The sequence below is a fragment of the Belonocnema kinseyi genome, chromosome 3 (genome assembly GCF_010883055.1).
Source record: "Belonocnema kinseyi isolate 2016_QV_RU_SX_M_011 chromosome 3, B_treatae_v1, whole genome shotgun sequence".
Classification (NCBI taxonomy): Eukaryota; Metazoa; Arthropoda; class Insecta; order Hymenoptera; family Cynipidae; genus Belonocnema; species Belonocnema kinseyi.
The window spans coordinates 99,095,806-99,102,465 of record NC_046659.1 but is presented as its reverse complement, the minus strand read 5'-3'; positions in this window follow the sequence as shown (position 1 = coordinate 99,102,465).

The following is a 6,660-nucleotide window of genomic DNA, read 5'->3' as shown; positions in this document are numbered from 1 at the left end:
TATTTTAATCTTTAAATTAAAAACAGTTTGACTCATAAAAAAAATTTCGAAGTACAGAATTTTTCATCAACAACAACAAAATTTCAGACAAAGAAGAAAAAAAACAATCCAATTTAAAATTTGTAAGCAAAAAGACGTATTTTCTACAAAACAGATATTTTTTAACCCAAAAATTTAAATTTTCAACGAAAAAGTTAATTTTCAACTAAAAACATGATTTTTCAACCATGCAGATTAATCTTGCATAAAAAAAAGAAGAATTTCCAAATAATGAGATTAATTTTCTCTAAAATGATGAATCTTCAATCAGAAAAAAAATAATTTTTAATAAAGTAGTTCATACTTCACCAAGTATAACTTATATTTGATGCCCCAGTGTTGACCAGATTTTTATAAGTAATTATATTTAATAATATTTATTTTTGTTGATTGCCTTTAGAGTAATACTTAAGTATTGATATAAGCCCAGCAGAAAAAAAGGATTTAGCACGAAATATCATTTTTAAACAAACTAGTTTAGTTTTCAACATAATGGCAAATCACATTACGGCATCTCTTATTAGGAAAAATTTGAAATCCGGAAAAAATGAGTAAAATTTAGGGAAAAATTAGGAAAAGTGCGGCGAGTCACAATGCGGTATCTCTCATTTGGAAGAAGTTCAAATTTAAGAGAAATTAGCAAAAATGCGGCCAGTCACAATACGGCATCCCTCATCCGGAATAATTTGAAATCAGAAAAAATGATCAAAAGTGCGGCGAGTCATATTGCAGGATCTCTCATTCGCAAAATTTGAAGTCCGGGAAATGTTAGTGAAAGTGCAGCGTGTCACAATGCGGTATCTCTCATTCGGAAAAATTTGAAGTACGGGAGATATGAGCAAAAACGAGGCCAGTCACATTGCGGCATCTCTCATTCCGAAAAATGTGATGTCCAGGAAAAATGAGTAAAAGTACAGCGAGTCACATGTGGTATCTCTTATTTAGAAAAATTTGAAGTTCAAGAGAAATTATTAAAAGCGCGGCAACTCACATTGTGCCATCTTTCATTCGGAAGAAATGGAAGTCCGGAAAAAATTAGCAAAATTGCAGCGAGTCACAATGCGGTATCATTCATTTGGAAAAATTTGAAGTTAAAGAGAAATGAGCAAAAGTGCGGCTCGTCATGAAGCGGCATCTCTCATTCCGCAAAATTTGATGTCCGGGAACAATTAGTAAAAGTGCGGCGGGTGACATTGGGGTATATCTTATTCGGAAACATTTGAAGGTAAAGAGAAATGAGCAAAAGTAAAGTTAATCACAATGCGGCATCTCTGACTCGGAAAAATTTGAAGTTCAAGAGAAATTAGCAAAATTGCGATGAGTAACAATGCGGCATCGCTCATTCGGAAAAATTTGAAATCTACTAGTACTGAGCAAAATTGAGGAAAGTTACATTGGCATGTCTCATTCCAACAAATTTTGAAACGGAAAAAAGTTATGAAAAGTACATACAATAAAAATTAAACATTTTATTTTCATAGTTTCAATTTAGTTTCATACTGATGCAATAAAAATGAGAAACGTGCTAGTTGAATAATATTTTGAAAGGTATTCTGATGTTTTGTCTCATTCGCTATATAATCTTGGCTCCAGAAGACATTCTCGAGGTAGTAAAAAGCTACCAGTCTGCGTAGAATCATGTTCAGTGGTGATCTTGGAGTAATCGTATAATCCGTGCAACCCCTTCTTTGTTAACAACCCTCCAACGCCGACGCAGAGATCTTAGTATCGATAGTGACGTGATTCGAACCCACTAACGAGTCTATATAACCATAATAATGACAATCGTAGTTGAACGCTCAATAAGGTGTAACATAAAAATTAAGCTCAATGTTAAGCAGTCTTGCATAGATTGCAATCTCGTTTTGTCGTTTGTATTGAACGTTAAAAGTACCAAGATGCTATTTGCATAATAAATATAAATCGTTTTATTCTTTACTTCTGACATTGAAGAATCCGCCCCAGAATTTTTCCTGAAAGTCATAGTAATGCTAGACAATTAAAATCATCATATTTCCTTTAGAGAGAAATTCATATTCACTTTTTAAATTTAATGACTTTTTAATGTTAGAGAGATTTCAGATCATGAGTCTTCAAATGTGACTGTTCTCAGTTAGATTTAAATTCTTTTGCATTTGAATTGACGTTAATGAAAATTCAATGTGAATTGTTATTTAATGTCTATGCTTTAAGTTTAAGAAATATGCAAAAACAAAAGGTTTTCTGTTACGAGGCACTAAAAATTAAATATAATTACACCAAATTCTCGCTTTCAGTCACCCCGTTCTCAGCCTTCCTAGAACTTCTGGCTCCAGCAGTTTCTCAGGGGAGCAGGACGAGAGCGGTTGCGACATTATATATATAGATATATATTTCAATTGGAAAAGAGTGAGGCGGCACTCACTATTTACGTTTTGATTTCTCCGAAATCAGTCCAAGGTTATTTGAAGGCAACCCCCGACACTTGACTGAAAACGAGAGTTTGGTTTACTTGAGGACAATAAAAAAAGTCTGAATATTTCTTTTAATGTTTAAAAAGTATAATTTTGAATTTTTTGCGGTAAGATGAGGCATTCTGATTGGACCTGCGTCGGAAATAAATATCAGTCTGATTAGCATAGTCGGTGTGGGAATTAATATGCCCGCTAGTGATCTGAGTAAACAGAACCTATTGCTACGTTTATTATTTAAAACGCCGTTGAAAAAGGTGCCAAAAAAATCTTCAAAATACTTAGCAGTTGCCTTAAACGTGGATTTGTAAGAAATGGTAGTGTTATTGTGCCAAAAATTGATATTCCGCTGGTCACAATTTTTTTAGGAAGTTTCAATTGGATACTTCGTTAGTCAGTTGAGCATATGCATACTAGTATTCTGATTGGTTCAGCCTTCTGCAAGAGTTCACGTTTCCAGGTCACAAATTTGTTCAAATGGAGTTTTCGATACTTCTTTAGGTAAATTTTGTTCTGAAAGTGAAGTATTAAAAAATTTGTTTAAATGTACTAAAATTGTAAAAATTGCATGCAATAGTTAAAAATATATTATCTAAAATTCATGCAACAACCCCATTGGACCCAAATAATTTCAAATCGGGCAGGCAGTCCATTTTCACGTCAAAAATAATACGCCATGTATTTTAATGATTTGTCGCAATTAAAAAAAAATATTCTACATAAATAATTATCAAATTTAAACACGTGAATCACAAAAAAATGGTCAAAACAATATTGAAAGTGTAATCATTTTTAATCTAATATAGGTATTAAACTTTTTTTCCTCGAAATCCATTGGCAAATTTCCAAAAGTTTTAAAAATATGAAATAGCGGCAGCTTCTCTGAAAATATTCATACTAAATTTATTCGCAAAGTCCAGCGCCCCCCCCCCTAATTTTTCACATGAATTGACCTAATGTAAACAGTATTATATATTTCATAATAATCTGCACTGCGTCCGCGTCTTGGAGAGAAAATATAACTTTTTGTCTAAAAATAAAAAATCCACATTTTCTTGCAAAAGCGACACAAGATGGAAAAAACGTCAAAGGAATAAGATTATGTCTCTCAAAAGGTTTTAGAAAAATGTCTCTAAACACTTTCTTTTATCTCCTTATCCTTTGCCATTTATTTTTTTCCAACAATATAATTTTATGGTTTCATTAAAAATTAAGAAAAACATAACTTCATAGTTTTAAAACCTTTTAAATCAAACTTTTTTATTTGAAGTCTCGGTATTTTACAAATAATCGATAATCTCCATTTTTTCTAACTTACTTCATTATTCTTTCAACAACACGTTATTAAAACGGTTATATTAAGTTTTCTTTCGTTTTTTATCGCGCCATAATATTGTATGGTCAAGACAAAAAAATTTTTGAAGGATTTTATACATATTTTCACAAAAATATCGAAAGTAATGTGATATAGGAAAATGTTTCAAAAAATTGTTTCTTAAGAAATTTTAAACTCAAAATATATGCAGGAATCTACCGCTTTATTAATTTGGCGACTAAACGTGTTGGCCGCTAAAAATCCCGCGCTTAAAAGTATCGGCGTCTAAACATAGCGTGCCTGAAAATACCACACCTGAACATCCCTGACTTAAAAGTCTCGGCGCCCAAACATCCCCCGCTTAAAAGTATCGGCGTCTAAACATACCCCCCCGAAACGACCCACACTTAAAAGTCTAGGCGCCTAAGCATTCCGCACTTAAAAGTCTCGGCGCTTAAATATACCACGCCTAAACATCTCGCACCTAATCAGCCCACACTTTTAAGTATCCTCGCCTAAACATCCCGAAACTAAACATCCTGCGCTTAAAGGTCTCAGAGCCTAAAAATACCGCATCTAAGCATCCTGCACCTAAACATCAATCGCTTAAAAATATCACGCCTAAACATCTCGCACCTAATCATCCCGCACTTAAAATTCTCAGCGCCTAAACATACCCCAACTAAACATCCCGCGCCTAAATACCAAAATCCCAACGTTGCCACCTAAACGTTGCGTTACCTTTAGATGGGTGTTCCTTCAAATAAAAGAAACTTTTTTTCATTTGGATGACCCTTCACGTATGGATATAGAAGATTATAGTGAAGAATGAAAAGATTACAATAGAGATTACAAGAAAGTGTTGGCCAGATTACGAAAGTGGTTAACCCTCGTTTATCTTGGTGAAATATATCTGTTTGATCATCGGATTGAATTGTTTGCATGTGCAAGTTCGAGAGGTCAGTTCCGGATTTATCTAGAAGAACGTGCAGCTTATATACATAAGCTCCTGAGGGGATGGTTACCCTCCAACATTTTTCGAAGCTTGCGAAGCTCACTAAAGCACAAGGGCGTCGGTATTGGGAGGGGGATTGAAAGTCGCGTAGGTTGCTGGCGCCAAACTATATTCCTATACAGGGTGGGCTATGCAATCGGGGTCATCTTCAGCTGTCTGTTATTAATCTTGGAAGTATTGTCTATACTACTTTTCTTCTCCTACCAGATATCCACACTTTTTCACTTTTTCACTTTAATTTACTTTAAAGTGATACTTTGCTGCTCTTTTTATAGATTCTGAAATCTAATTTCACTTTAATCCTCTCAGTTAATTTTCTTTTTAATTATAATTATCGAGTGGGGAACTACTCTGGTAATTCGTGGGACCGCTCGGTTATCCGAACTGGTATTCTGGTGTAATACGAATAATCCAGTGTAATTCGATGTAATTCGACATAATCCTCATGTAATCCTGTAATCCTCCGGCAGTAATCTACTTATAATCCACTTTTAATCTCGAATGATCCAGTTCTAATTCGGGATAATCCTCTTATAATCAAGACAATTTTGAGTAATTTAGCTAATCCAAATAATACATTTCTAATCCAGGGTTATCCAGGCGATTCTGTTTTTTAATTTAAGAGATTCAAAGAAATTTTAAATAAATCTCAAGAGTTTGAAGGGTTTATAAAATATTTTAAATATTGTAGGGTATTTTGAAAGATTCCAAGAAATTTTTAACATCCTGAAAAAATTTCTTGGTATGAATTGCAAAAGATTAAACAGTATTTGAAATATTAAAGGGTACTTTTTAAGCATTTTAAGGAACTTGCAAATTCTTACAATAAAAAAAAAATAAAATTGTTTTATTTGAACAAAATAGAAATTCAAATGGCTATGGGAAATGTGACTTTATATAGTTGGAACCATTTTTTTAAAACCTTAACACAATATTGACATTTTTCAAATTGTAAAGCCGCTGAATATAAATCTTGTAATTCGTCACGTGAGACTCTCGTACATGCCCTGAATAGGCCTTCCAAGACCTACAGGGTTTTATTTATTTTTTATTTTTAAGGACAATATTTTAAAAAATTATATTTAAATAGTCACAGTTCGCTGAAGACTATAGTTTTCGCACAAATCCTAATGAATTGTAACGTCCCTGATTAAGCATTTAAAAATTAAGAAACTTCAGGACACATATTTTCGAATAACAAATTTTTTAAGTTAAACCAATTTTGCTTTCAGGTCCTTAAAAACTAAACTGATTTAGAATTGCGCATTCAAAAATGTGAATTGAAATCAAAATTACACAAATTTAAAAGATAATAAAAATGATTACACTGAAACCTGGATTTAAGAAAATTGGGCTTAGGACGTTCCTAGAATTTCAGTCTTTAGAATTTTTGTGATCCAACATAATTGGCGTGACATGGATCATTCTTGTAGTATCAAATGACATTCAAAGTTATAAGATACATTTGTTTATTACGAAATTAAATTTCTGTACAAACAAAAACTCACTGACATTTTGACCAATCAAAATTGAAGAGTTTTAGATAATGCGATACTTGAAAGTTTAATTATTTTAAACAAGTTGTAAGCTATATGATTTCTAAGGCGCCGTTCAAGTATTACGTAAACATAATTTTCCTTATTATTGACCCCCCCCCCTCCCAAGTAGCAATCATCCCAGGCGAAGAACTTCACAAAGTCTCCATGTAAAGCTCTCAACTTGAGCCCATTAGTATTCAAGGTTTTTCGTTTTAGGCTTCATTCACTCCAATGAAACTCTTTATAAAAATGAATATTATTCAATTTCTGTTTTGAAAAACGAAGACTGGACCGATGCATGAC